General features: G+C 37.5%; 1 long non-coding RNA gene across 1 annotated transcript in view; it reads right to left on the bottom strand.

Moving 5' to 3' along the window:
* Positions 1-1,997: 1,997 nt before the first annotated feature.
* Positions 1,998-13,039, bottom strand: part of LOC105514129 — a 33,876-nt gene continuing 22,834 nt past the window's right edge. Inside the window, exon 2 of the long non-coding RNA XR_001002137.1 lies at positions 1,998-2,179. This is a non-coding gene — a long non-coding RNA (uncharacterized LOC105514129). The remainder of the gene's footprint in view (positions 2,180-13,039) is intronic.

The following is a 13,039-nucleotide window of genomic DNA, read 5'->3' on the forward strand; positions in this document are numbered from 1 at the left end:
ACCTACAGAGTGGGAGAAAATTTTTGCAATCTACTCATCTGACAAAGGGCTAATATGCAGAATCTACAAAGAACTCAAACAAATATACAAGAAAAAAAAAAAAACCCCATCAAAAAGTGGGCAAAGAATATGAACAGATTTATGGATTTCTTTTCTGGACTCTCAATGATATCCAATTGGTTTTTCCATGAATAAACCAATAAACTGGTTTTTCCATGAATAAACCAATAAACTGGTGTTTCCATGAATAAACCAATAAACTTGTTTTTCCATGAATAAACCAATAAATTGATTTAATTTAAACCAATAAAATAAAGCATGAATAAACCAATAAAAGGATACATGTTTAACCTTTTGCCAGTACCACACTGTTTTGATTACGGTAGTTTATAGAAAGTTTTAAAATTGATAACATATCTGTCCTCCAACATTGTTCTTTTTCAATACATTTTTTGGTTATTTAAGGTCCTTTGTAATTTCAAACGAATTTGAGGATTGATGTTTTTCATTTCTTCAAATAACTGGCTATTGGAATTTTGATAGGGATTCCATTGAATCTGTGGATGGCTTTGGAGAACATTGCCATCTTAATAATATTGTCTTTCACTCTTGAACACAGGATATCTTTCCATTTCTTTAGGTTTTAATTTCTTTCATCAATGTTTTGTAGTTTTTAGCATACAAGTCTTTCATTTCTAGGTATTTTATTGCTTTGCCATAAATCAATTTCTTAGTATATTATATAATAATCAAAACTATCAGTATCTTTTATACTTATAGATTTTGAGTTATAGTTACAAATTCCTCCTCTAAGAATATGAAGGAATTTCTTCAAGTTTCTATTTTGAACTTTTATGACTTTATTATTAAAATCTTCAATCAATTTTGAATTTATCTTGGTGTAAAATGTGAAGCATATGTCAAAATTATTTTGTTTAGTTTGGCTTTCCAATTGCTCTAACATAATTTATTGTAACGATCTCCTTTTCCTCATTGATTTAAGATGTCACTTTAACCGTTTATTAAAATTCATGTTATGTTTGCACTGTTTATTGGACTTTCCATTTAGCTCATTTATTTATCTATTTATTCTCCAACACCACGCTATTCTGATATTTGAGTCTTTATAATATGTTTTAACATCTAGGAGGGCTAATCTGTCCTCACACTTCTTTGTTCTCACAGTTTTATTGTCATTTTTGTTTATTTTTTCTTATAAACTTATAAAATGTCAGTTTAATTTGGATCACATTAGATTTAAAAATTAACTTAGAGAAATTTTACATCTTTATGACCTTGAATCTTGCTATCCAGGAACATGCCATACCTTTTCGTTTGTTTAAGTCTTTTATGAGACTGTAAGCAGTATTTAAAATGTTTCTTCATGCAGGACTGGCTCATTTATTGTTCTGTTTATTCCTTGGTATTTTATCTTATTCATTACTCTTATAAATGGGACATTTTCTTTCATTACATCTTCCAACAGGTTTTTGTTTGAAATCTGTCTAATTCATGAGAGCAGCAATAACTGTTTATTCTCAACAGAGGATTCATAAATAATTACTAACTCTTCTCACTTTGCCCACAAAAGCATATTTTAAATTATGATTTCTTAATACTAGTATAAATTCTACCTTTTATTATAATTTATGCTCTAGATTTGAATTAAGAAAGGCTTAAAAACTATAAATGAGTGGCATTGAAGTAATAACATTTTATACTATCTTAGTATTACATATTGTCTAAATGTAACATTAATGTATATATTTATGTACCTATGAATATATATGTATAAAAATATACATACATACACATATACTCATACACATACAGAACCCATACATATATTTCTGGAGTGAAGATATCTTTGAATTGATGTTCCTTTAGTTTATTCTGGTAAGCACATAATACGTCATCTCAATATTACATTTGTAGAGCAAGGACTTCTTTGGAATAACTTTGAACCTTGAAACATGAGGACTTTCTTCAGCCATATATTTCAACACCAATTGTCTTTTATTGGTAGATCAGCTTATTGTATAAACTAGATACTTCCTGACTCTCAAAGAAATGGTTGTTTTGTGTCATTCACCCCTGTAGTCCTCATAACAGACTTTGTTTATTCTCTTTCCAAGTAATGTCAGCTTCATTTTTTAGTCTTCTTGAAGATAAGACTCTCCTAAACAATGAGGAAATCGACAAAGTAATTGTTAGCACATATGTTTCAGAAAAGATTTGCTTGCCATTTTTGGACTGTTTCATTCAAAAATTTGGAACTTAGAAATTCAGCACTGGATATTTAACAAAGACCATTTTTATTCATTTGTTTGCTTATTTGTGTGCTTATTTATTTGTATTCACTGAACCAGCTCAGAAACTGTAACATTTAACTTTATATGTATGTGTATATGTGTATATATACATATACATGTATATATATAAAGTATATGTGTATAAAGCATACATATATACTTTATATATATACAGGTATATGTATATATACACATACACATATATACATGTATATGTGTATATACACATACACATACCTATATGTATATATGCATATATAAAGTATATACATATGCTTTATACGTATATACTTATGCTTTATACATATATACTTTATATATACATATATACTTTATATGCGTATACTTTATATATACATATATACATATAGGTATGTGTATATGAGTGTGTTCATGTATATATACACATACATATAAATTTAAATGTCTTATATATATACACACATATACATATATGTTACTTTATATATATCTATTACTTTATGTATTATATATATACACACACTGTTTTCTGGGAGATATAAGCAATTTAAAATTTAACAGAATCATGTTTAATATAAATTGGCACACAATAGATATTTGATAAGAAGTGAATAAATGAATGAATGAATAAAGTTAACAATTCACTTTCAAAATCAATTTTCCATTTCTTAATTTTGGCTTTCTTACTAAAAGAAGGCACCTTTCTTTACCGCTGCTAATAAAATCTGGAGGGATTATAGGCATGAGCTACCACATCTAGCCTTGAATTAGGCTGGTGGTAGTCAAAGAATAGCTAAGAAAGTTTCATTGACCACAGGAATATTGCATGGCCCTAGATTTCCAAGTGCACGGGAAACTTCAAGCCCACCATCCATGTTGTCATATTGGGTGAATGTAGGCCAGTTCCTCTAGTAAAAAAGAGTACCATAAATGCCTAGTAAACATTTTGTCTCTGAGAAGGGGACAAAGAATTGAGGCAGTAGTAGAATTTGATCCTCAAAAATTCAGATCTAGTAGGGAAAAATCTGACTAATAGACAAGAGCACAATAGAGAAAATACGTAATTGTTTAAATGGGTGGCCTTCTACCAACCCTAACTACAACAATTATTCAGAGATTACGAATCTTACTAAGACATTAAAAAATAGATCTACATTAGACAATAATTTTTATGGCGGAGTTATAACTGAGAGACATGAGATTCAAGATTTCTAAAACCGTAAATCATCCCTCCAAAGTCCTGAGGTCAAGTATTAACCCATACTTATGGCACCTACAAGGCACCTGCACCAAGTACATAGCACACATTATCTCGTTTAACCTCAGAACAACTCTATAAAATACTCCTTCTAATATCCTTATTTTATCAGTGAGGAAAGAGAGGCAAAGAAAGACTCAGAACTTCGGCCACCAGTAAATGGTTGATCTGGGATTTGAACCTAGACTTCTGCTGTATAGTCCAATCTCTATAGCCACTGAGCCTTCCCCCCTGAACCCCCCCCCTTTTTTTTTTAACTAAAACAAATTTGAGAACTTTTAAGCAAGATGAACTAAGAGGCAGATAAGGGAACTTTCACTTGAGTACAAGTTTTATTTTTCCTTTTTATTTTTGTTCTCACATTCAACTGAAACTCTAAAGTCTCCCCCACCAACTCTCCCATTCAAAACCTTAACACAAAACGCAACAAAACCATTCATTACAACAACCTATAGACCCTGTAGGTCAATCTTCTTGCAGGCTAGCTCTAAACGCACACACAATAATGTGCTATGAAAGAGAAGATCAGCTTCCCTGAGGTAGCTGCATGGATGCTGCATGCCAGGGCCTGGAGGTCACCAGAAAGGTTGTCCCTGAAAAGCACAGATGACTGATGACCCAAATGTACAACGGGCCCTGGAATGCTCTTTTATCTTAAGTCCCCCAGTGCTCCCAAGCACCCCCATCTTCCATTTCTTCCACACCTTGTTTTTCATTCTTCATGCCTACGGATTTACTCCTCTTCCTGGTTTTGATTAGCCTATCCCACAACCAACCTCCACTCTGCTTTCTTGTCCTCCCTAAGAGCCAAAAGCACTCTGACATGAGGGAAACACTCCATCATTATGATGGGAAGTGTCAGGTGCACAAGATAAATGCAAATTTCATGGCACCGCTGCCTCATTCAGCCAAGTTTTATGAGACTGAGAAAACTTGGAACCTTATGCTGTGGGGCCATTTGGTTGGCAGGGAGCAGAACAGACTTTATCCAGCACTGTCTGTTGGCAGCTCTGGCGCGAGATTTATACAGTGAGTTGGAGATGGCTTTGGCGATTGAGGCTGCTGCTTAGCCAGCTGGGGGCCTCTCAAGTGAGGGAAGAGTAATGGTGTGAAGCCTGGGAGACAGCGCTCCACCTAAGCGTTCCCACTGGCATTTTCAGCTTCCTTCTTCAGACTGGAGAGCTGGTCCCAATGAGACTGGCCTCACACATGGAGCAGTCTCCAAATTTCAAGCCACTCTTCTCTGATGCTCACCACACAAATAAAACCTGGTTCCAGCAAAGCTGGAGCAAGAAAAAGATTTCTCTGGTGAGAAACTAGGTCTGTTTTGTCATTTGTTTGAGTTTGTGATTTTTCTACTATAGAGGACATTACTCTATCTGCTTCCAAATCTGTTATCCAGAGGAGGTGTACACCTGGGAGAAGAAATTTCATACAGACTGTGGCAGAATGGCAAACAAAAAAAAAACAGCTAGGATGCTGGGGCCAGGCTGTCCAGAGTTTGAATACAGCCTTCTTGCCTTACCAGCTCTGTGTGGCCTTGGACACATTTTTAATCCTCTTTGCCTCTCAGTTCTCACTTTAAAGTAAGCATAAAAACAGCACTTATCTTATGATGTAGTTGTACAGATTGAATGAGTTAATAAGAAGCAAAAATGTAAAGCACTTAGAACAAGACATAGCCAATGGTAACTTAATACGCATTGAACTTTGGCTACCATTGCTTCGGCAAATGCACTTTCCCACTTCTTGCATGGTTTGGTTTTCCACTTTCTAAGAGTCGAACTGAAGACCTGTGATCACAATGAGGAATTTCGAAAGGGATCCTCAGTACTGTCTGGAGATTTTAATGGACAACCAGATTGCACAGGAAACAGCCCAGTTCCAGATTCTAGGCTTGCAGATGGTGATGCTGGAAAGGGGGAAAGATATGTGAGAATCTTTGTTTGAGAATTGCAGGAATGTGCCATCTCCTCTCCACAGGGAGAAAAGACCTGTGATAGAAGGTTAAATATGTAATTATCTGTCCTAATATTCTGATATATCACAGTATATAGGAACATATGAGACCAAGACCAATTCTTTAAAAGTGGAGTGAAATTCTTTGTGGAGAGCAGCTCAGATCTTGAGGACCTTGGCAATAATTTGCAAACAAGGAAATTGCCATCTAAAATAAACGTGTTCCTTGGCCTCACAGCCAGACAAAAGCAGAGTCAAGATTAGAACCCCAACTCTAAGCTCTTATTTCATGTTCCTGTATTATAGCTCTCTAGGGAGCCCAGCCTTCCAGCAGGGTAGCTCCTTTTGAAGTGATGTTCTTTTCCTCACCAAAATCCTCTCTTCCCTAGGTACTGTCTCTTGACAGTGGCTAAGCTGTCCAGGCACTTACAGTCATAAGTTAGTAATCATCCAGTACATCAGCACCCATATTTAGAGAAGATGCTCTTTAAGGTTTTGGTATAAAGGGGTCATGAATTAGGGGATCAATTTTGGGAGGCTATTACAATTTACACAGTTGTTCCTCTTACCAATGGGGTAAGGCAGATTTGTTCCAGAACTCCTGCAGATGTTCAAGTCCCTTATATAAAATGGCATACTATCTGCATGCAACTTATACCCATCCTCTAATATAATTTAAAGTATCTCTAGATTATGTATAATACCTAGTGCAAAGTAAATACTATGTAAATAGTTGTTATACTGTACTTTTAAATTTGTATATTTTTATTGTTATATTATTACTTATTATTACAATTTTTTAGTATTTTCTATTCCAGGTTGGTTGAATCTGCAGAGGAGGGACCCACAGATATGGGGTGCCCACTGTTTCCCAGACACCGAGCTAGATATTTGGGATGCCACAGAAGAGTATCAAGCATCACCCCTGCCCTCAAACAGCTTTTAACCATTGGGCAGACACCAGGAAAGGGCCAGAGGAGCAGAGTGGGTAGAAAAGGATATTCTGAGACTTTGACAGAAGTGGGAGTAGGAGGGATATGGGAGGAATTGGGCATGTTGGGCCTTTTAGGGTTTTCAGCATAAATCTTTGGAATTACTGCATCAATAGTTTATGTGTGCTTACTTAAGGTAAACTCTATTCTGATTTTTTTCCCTAGCTTTTTTGAAAAGCATGCTCAGAAAGCCTCTTATCTTCCCTAGCACAAAGATTGTTTTAACTCTAGCTTAAATAACAATAGTAACAGTGATCAGGGTAGCTATCATTTGTTGAAAACCTACTGTGTGCCAGACCCACTGATAAGAACTGTGAGTTAACATGATTCATTCATAGCCCAAAAGAGCCCTGTCTTTCCTGAGTTTGCAAGTTCTATACAGAAAGGTCTCCTGTTTAGCCTTGCTAAACTTCCCACTGAGGAGGGGGCCTACCTTGGGAGTCCCAAATGAGTGATACAAAGCACAATTCATAAACATGTCCGACAACTCCTTGAGGAAAGAGCTTTCCAGAACCCACACACCAAATCAAATAGTTAAGAAGAAAATGAGAAAAAGGTTTTAATTTAAATCAATTATACTTTTAAATTATTTTCTTCACACGATTTATTAGAACAAGAGGAAAACCCCCTAAAGTTCTGAAGAAATATTAACATAACATGCCTGTAACTCATGCTGTGTTTAATGAGAGGTGCTGTTTTTCCTGCCATGGGGCCATAGCCCAATGAGTGATGGCTCTGAAAAGGGTCACATACATATTCATCAAATTCGACATGCACATGTAAACTGGTTTTAATAGGCCATGACAGCAGAAGTTGTGTTGGGCAAATAGCTGCATATGTGCTCCTTTCCTCCACTGGCACATTTAGTCATTAACACTCTGGTATCCATGGATGAAATATTAGCTTGTTAACTTCAGGCCATCAGTTGTTGTTGATTCTCAGTGGCAACTGAGGGAACAGATCCCCTCTGCTGTTTTATTAGGGGAGAAGCTTGAACCTCAAGATGCTCATTTTACTTTCATGGTATCATTAATACCATTTTGTTTCCTGAACTTGGAGTCCAGAAGATGCATGAAAACTGTTCTGACAAAAATTGATATTATACCCAGTTGAAACCTACAGATGGCATGGGACAAAAATTGATATTATACCCAATTCAAACCCACAGATGGCATGGGTTTTAAAACTTTTTCTTAATACATTTCAATGCAAGATCCATTTTCTTCAAGTGTCAACCATTTTGAAGGTCATCAAAGCATGCATGGTTGTTGGTTAAGTGGGCATTAGCAGCAAATATGCATCCTTCTAAGATTCCTTCGTTTGTTGATGAATACATTGTCAAGTTCAGAAGTGAACTAAATTATCACAATGCAACTGAAGTTACACTTGATTCATTTAAAAAAAGACCCTCAAGTAATAAAGTGAGATGTCTATGCTTTCTAGAGGCTATCATACAAGAACAAGACCCAAAGCCCATTATTTCAAGACACTCAGGCCCTGAGTTAATATTGATAGATTATCTTTTTGTAACCATCTGGAGGCCCTTGGCTACCTCAACTATCAACTGTTGGATACCTATATTTAGTTAAACAGAAAAATCTTTCTTGGACCATGCACATTTAGCCTATTCTGTCAGTCAAGTTTCTTCCTAGATTGAATTGGTGTTTTCTTCTACTTTCTGTTAAACAAACAGCTGTACATTTTAATCACCAAGGTATTGGGTCTGACCAAAGTGACCTTTATGTAACATGTTGAGGAAGAGTTTCATAGCTTGGAAACAAATGTGTCAGTCATAGTCAATCACATTTTATTACTGCTGTCCTCTTCCTCATCCCCATCCTTTCCTGCTTCTTCTCCAAATCAGTGATGAATCTTTGAGAAAAAAAAAAAGTTCTGCCCTTTATTTACCAACAAGTGTTCCAGATCTTCACATACTTAAAATAGGATCAACTTTAGTTGCCAAGATAGTAAACAACACAATGAAATAATTTATCCACTAATAAAATTACACTATATGGTAAGAAAATACATTAAAAAAGTAATTAGTTGAATAAATTAACTGGATATTGTTTCTTTCTCATGAATGCATTTTCCTTGGCAGAAGGAAGTATATGTAGGACTCCTGTTTTTTTTTTTTTTAACTTCCCCAGATTAAATTGTGAACGAAGAATACACTGGATCTAACCCTATGGGTATTATATAGGGAACAATTTTCTTAAAAAAACCTACAAACACTCTAATATCAGGTATTGTACTTTTCAAGTTAGAGGTGTCAGATCTATTCTGGCTTTTTCAATGGAATATATTTGTCTTCATTCTCAGACTTGGTGTCTTGGGGCAAGATAATTTAAGGGAGACTGTGATTAACATAGGCCAGCTCTCCCTTGTAATATATGAGTGAGCTCAATACAATGTATTCTAATGCTGTGTTACAATGCAGTGATTTTTATGCCTCACCTTCCATACATTTAAGATTGTGAGTGACTTCACATGTTTTGAGCTACTCTCAATTGAGAAGATTATCACCATGTAAATAAGTGACATAATGTGTGTTCCATATTTTCCCAGTTCTGGCTTAGGCTCATTAGACCACCGTTGCCAAAGAACACACGGCACAATTTGCTTGATATCTGCCTTTTTTTTAGAAAAAAAGAAAAAGGCCCTCCATTTCTAACTGTTCTAATTACATTTCCGTGCAATTAGGAAACTCATCCCTAGAAAGCAAAGTTGCTTTCTGTGACTGGCGAGCAGAGGGAGAAAATGAAAGGCCGGCTCTTCCTTGGCACTGCTGCCCATCACTAAGAGGCGAGAATGACTGGTACACTTGGCTGATTCAGGAAAATGCCATCTGGTATAGATTTCCTTTCAACTCATTGGGAGGAATTCGGGATCATGGGCAATAATTGAAAGCTGTTGTCTTGGGGTGGTATTTTATTTAGCTCCTTTCTTTCTAGTTAGCTTCTGGAAACCAGGCTGTCTGCGCTAACACACATCTACTTATTCTACCTGTATTCACACTCCCGACAAATCCCTCTTAAGCTAAGAGTGCACACCCATAAATAATGTGTGGTTTGCATTTATTCTTCTCCAAAGTGCTGTAAACATCAAGGCCTACTTATCGGAGGTGTATGAGTGGTAACAGAGGGTCATTGAGAACTAGGGCCAAATGAATTGCAGTAAGCAGAATGAATGGTGTTGTTGGTCATAACTGAACGCTGGGTCTGAATTGAGTCCACTCAAAGTAGATCACATATGACTTTAATCCACTGCTCTGCCCAGCTTTCTCAGAAGATAAATCTGTCTCCAGTTGTTATTTACATATTATCATTTTACTGTATGTCACTGTCATAGCTTCAGACTTGAGTAAATCCACATTTAAATAGCGATTTGTCTCCTTTTGATGGTAAATATTCTCGTAAGTGGTGGTTAGGATTAAAGGGAATTTGTCGACAGTAGGTAAAAGGGGCTATTTAGGATTAAATGAAATTATACACTCAGCCAAGAGAGCCTTCATTGGGAAGCCCAGTCCAGCAGGTGCCAGTTGTCCCACAAATTCTCCCTTTGAAGGTACATTGATAACTCCCTGGAAGGAGAAAAAGAAAAGGAGGGGTGGAGGAAGTGCATACACAAATGTTCTCAGCTCTCCAGACTCCCTGGGAGGGGGCAAATCCTGCCCCAAATAGCCCTGGAGACGCCACCACTTAAAGGTTAGCAAAGAGTTCTGTTGAGGTGACATTTAAACCTTTAATAGCTCCCAGCCAGTTTGAGCAGGAATAACTTTCTCTCCCTGAAAGCTAGGAGCCAGAACTGCTCAGTTACCTGTCTAGAGGATGTCAGGGTGTGGAGGAAACCCAAGTGAGTCAATTTGGGAGGAGGGGGGCAGAGCCTGCCAGTGTCTGTGAGCCTTGCCCTCCGCCCTAATTGCACCAAAGGTTGAAGAAAGCTTCAGGTTGCACGTTAGGCCCTTGCTGAGATTAGCAATTATAATATCAGTTTCCCCCAAACAGGGCTGACAGAATGGCTGGGGGAGCAGAGGTGACTTAAAGTTTAGTAAGTCTCAGGGAAAGTTTACTGTCTCCTGCTGATTTCTGGCCCACAAATTTGGCCTTTCTACTACCCAGCACTGGCCACAAACAGTAGGAATCCTTTTCAATCACTATTAGCAACACTTCATTTCTGTCATATTTGACCCTTGGCAAACTACAACTCAGTGAAGAGCATTCTTTCCAGAAAGGAACCAGACATCACTCAGCTAGAGACGATTTACTGTGGGACATGGAGCTGATTTGCTTTTGTTGAGCCCCTGGAGCTACTCAGCCTGTTAAAATGGATTGTCCTTTTGCACAGCGGTGCTGGTGGGAGGGTCATTCCTGAGAGGCAGAGAGAGGGGTGGAGGCCAGCCCTGGTCTTTATCAACTTGTCATCTGGTCCAGTTGCCCTGAGCCAAGATCTTTGGAGCGCACTGCCTGCCCAAGTAACCTATTTTGCAGCTCATCTTGAAAGCAAGGTATATGTTAGGTGGTCAAGAACATCTCCTTTCTCCTCCATGTCAGGGCCATAGTGGTGTCTCCCTCCAGTTTTTGCTCATATTTAATTTGCTTGAATATGAAGAAAGAAAATAAAAGCTAACCAAAACACTGAAATCTTGAAAATGGCTTCAATCAACAGAAAGGCACATTTCCCCAGCTTTTCCTTATATATACGACATGAGACAGCATTTGGATTTTTCATCTATTTTTTTTCCTCTCCCATCAGTGGTCCACCATGGGAATTTCTAAGCAATGCTAAGAGGACCCTGACTCAACAGTCTCCTCTCCCATCTGGGTATCTTTCATTGCTCTTAAAGAAAGTGGGTAAAGGGGAGTTACTACTTAGTGGTACAGAGTTTCTATTGGGGATGATGAAAAGGTGTTGGGTATTGATGGTGGTGATGGTTCTAGCACATTGTGATTGTACTTAATGCCACTGAATTGTATACTTATAAATGACTAAAAGGATAAATATTATGTACATTCACAATATAATATTAATCTAATGTTAATATTAATAATCAATATTTACTCAGCCCCTATATGGCTGAGATATCTGACTGGTGTTTTCTTTCCTAGCATCTTCTCCTAGGAAGCAGATGGGCTGCATGGTCACCTGTATAGTAAGGAAGGTTAAGGCAGGTACAAAGAACTAACCTGGGCTTGCTTCAGATGGAACTAGAAACAGAGATGGGACAGCCAGAATTAGAATGCACGTCACTGGGCAGAAACATGGACAACCCACTACAACATGACCTTCATGGGCGTGGAACACTCAGATAGCTTACAGGCTGCAAATTAGGAACAAGATGGGCCTAAGTAAAAATGATGGGAACTGTCTTCTCACAATAACCCACAGACATTTAAAGAGGCGAGAGATATGGATTTCCAGAAAACCACACATATTTGGGGGGAAATAGGGGTCATTCTCCAGAGGCTTTGATCCGTTAGTTGGCATTTCACAAAAGGCGGCCAGACTGTGTTGATTCGACAACAGAAGTACAAGCTGGGACCAATTAATTTACGCTGCTTTATGTAGGAAAGGCAGCAAGGCCTAAGATGTCTATTGCTAGTCTATTCTGAATAAAGTAAATCTGCTACTGATGTGGTCCTGTCCCTTGAAAGTCTACCTCACATTTAGTCCATTCCTCTATCTCAGATAGGTAGAGAGACGATAACAAAAAGTATTTGTGCAATGTTAAAATAGTTTATACAATTGATGAAATCAACAAGTGATTTGATCTTTTGCAAGCATCGACACCCCTTGAGTAAGCTTTTTGGAATTGCCCTGGTCAACCCTTGTGACTCGTGTTTTAAGTACTCTTTTTAAGTTCAGGACAGTGTAAAATTTAAAATCCAAGCTGTATTTGCTTTTCTTTATAAGAATTTAAGCATTGGGCTGATTTTAGGCCTGAAGCTTTCATCGATTCTAAAGTCAATCATTCTAGGAGGATTGCTAATTGGTTGCAACTCATTATCTGAAGCTATAAGAATGGCTAAAAAGAAGTTGCCCCATCTGAGGAGAGCCTTCTATGGTCACTTTAGCCTGGAATTCATTCCCTTTCTCTCAACACTTAACAGCATTTCGATTATTTATTGGCAAATCATCTGCTAAACTCAGGAGAATCTCTGAGGTAGCCCATGGAACATACTGGACACAGAGAATCTGGATTTCTCAAGGCATCAGTGTGCTTTTGGGCCATACCTAGAAGCCATGTACCTCAAATTCTGTGGTTTATAAAGTGCAATAAATCGTCTCTCTACCTATCTGAGATAGAGGAATGGACTAAATGTGAGGTAGACTTTCAAGGGACAGGACCACATCAGTAGCAGATTTACTTTATTCAGAAAGGGCGGTCCCTCATATATATTAGAAAAATTAAATCACTCATTTCTCATATTCCAAATACAACCGCAACTGAAAGCTGGCCTGGGACTCTCCCTGTCTCAATCTTCACCGAGACCCTAATCTGAGAGCTATGATGTACACAGGGGTAGGAGATGAAA

Source organism: Colobus angolensis, unplaced genomic scaffold (genome assembly GCF_000951035.1).
Source record: "Colobus angolensis palliatus isolate OR3802 unplaced genomic scaffold, Cang.pa_1.0 Scaffold24, whole genome shotgun sequence".
In the NCBI taxonomy this organism is placed as follows: Eukaryota; Metazoa; Chordata; class Mammalia; order Primates; family Cercopithecidae; genus Colobus; species Colobus angolensis.